This window comes from Bombus affinis, chromosome 15 (assembly GCF_024516045.1).
Source record: "Bombus affinis isolate iyBomAffi1 chromosome 15, iyBomAffi1.2, whole genome shotgun sequence".
Taxonomy (NCBI): Eukaryota; Metazoa; Arthropoda; class Insecta; order Hymenoptera; family Apidae; genus Bombus; species Bombus affinis.
The window spans coordinates 3,565-5,025 of record NC_066358.1 but is presented as its reverse complement, the minus strand read 5'-3'; the positions used below and the strand labels follow the sequence as shown (position 1 = coordinate 5,025).

Genomic DNA, 1,461 nt, shown 5'->3' with positions numbered 1-1,461 from the left:
ATCTAAGGTTTTCGTTTTCCACTTCCCACCGTTAGCAGACTGCTCATCCTTGGGTGAGGCCTACGAAGCCACACTGATTGTCTACAGTGAACTCAGTTACCAAATAAAATAATCATTTACTCATTTACGACTTTACTTGTTGTCAAGAACGAATTATAATTCCATGACGAAATCGAGAAAGAATAGAAAAGATAAAAGTCACCTCAGCAAAAAGCGAGCCGAACGTGGGTACAAACGATTAATTGCTGCAGAAATAAAAAAGGAAGAGAGGAGGCATCGAGAAGAATTAGAGAATAGCGTTTATTATTAATCTTATTGGTACGAATACATATTATCCTACCAAACATTTGTAAAATTTATCCAGTTAGAAGCTAGAATATTTATTTATTGTACATCGCTGTATAATATATCTACATTTGCATCCGACGATACTTATTGCTGATATTGTAGTACCTTTAATCAACTAACAACGAATAAATTAAAATATAGTTAAACCAACATAACTCTGTCAGACGAAATAAATACGTTGCCAATTGTCTATCCCTAATAACTTTAATCCTCTCCCGTGCCAGTATTCCTGCGCATAGCAGGTTAGCCGAAAAGTGGAATTCATTTGCCAGTTGCATCAAACGTAAGTCAACGCTACCCATTAAACACCAGTTAGTAGATAATAGACTCTCACCTAGTTCAAAAGACACGACAGACAGGGTACAAGGTTTGTTTTCCTACAGGCAAGAAAGTGCTTACAGAGGCACTTCCAGTCTGGGAATTCAAAAGACACAACATACAAGGGTACAAGGTTTGTTTTCCTACAGGCAAGAAAGTGCTTACAGAGGCACTTCCAGTCTGGGAATTCAAAAGACACGACAGACGAAGGTACAAGATTTGTTTTCCTACAGCCACGAAGGTGCTTATAGAGGCACTTCCAGACTGGGAATCAGAAAGACACGATAGACAAACAATACCCATCATACACTAACCCTCCCAACTTTAAGAAATATTAATAATAAAAGGAAATTCTCTGAAATAGTCCTTAGACTATTTCTGGTGGCAGCAACTACCATATTAATCGGACATCTCGATTAATATTTCATAAACAATCATACCATTTCAATTTTCCCCTTCCGATTAAACTTAAGATAACACAACAACAAAAAAAAAAATTTTATCTGGATTTAGTCTAGACTAACACGGAAGGCATAGCACAATCAAATCGAACATAACAGAACGTAACATTTGCACTACATTATGCGTGCAGAACGTAGTGCACGCGGTTTCCATCGTCCAAACAAGCCCAGACACACGTAAATCGCAACAAATCGTCGATTTTGACGAAAATTATGCGTTATTTATCTCCCGTTTGAGATATTTCGACGTTTAAGCGCACTTTGCACTGCGCTATGCGTGCAGAACGTAGTGCACGCGGTTTCCATCGTCGAAACGAGCCCAGACACACGTAAA

At 38.3% G+C, this 1,461-nt stretch overlaps 1 long non-coding RNA gene across 1 annotated transcript; it reads left to right on the top strand.

Annotated features, from left to right (window-relative positions):
• Window positions 1-299: 299 nt before the first annotated feature.
• Window positions 300-1,145, top strand: LOC126925097 (uncharacterized). The gene is made up of 2 exons (XR_007713806.1): window positions 300-739; window positions 908-1,145. It is a non-coding gene; the product is annotated as an uncharacterized LOC126925097 (long non-coding RNA).
• The last annotated feature ends 316 nt before the right edge of the window (window positions 1,146-1,461 follow it).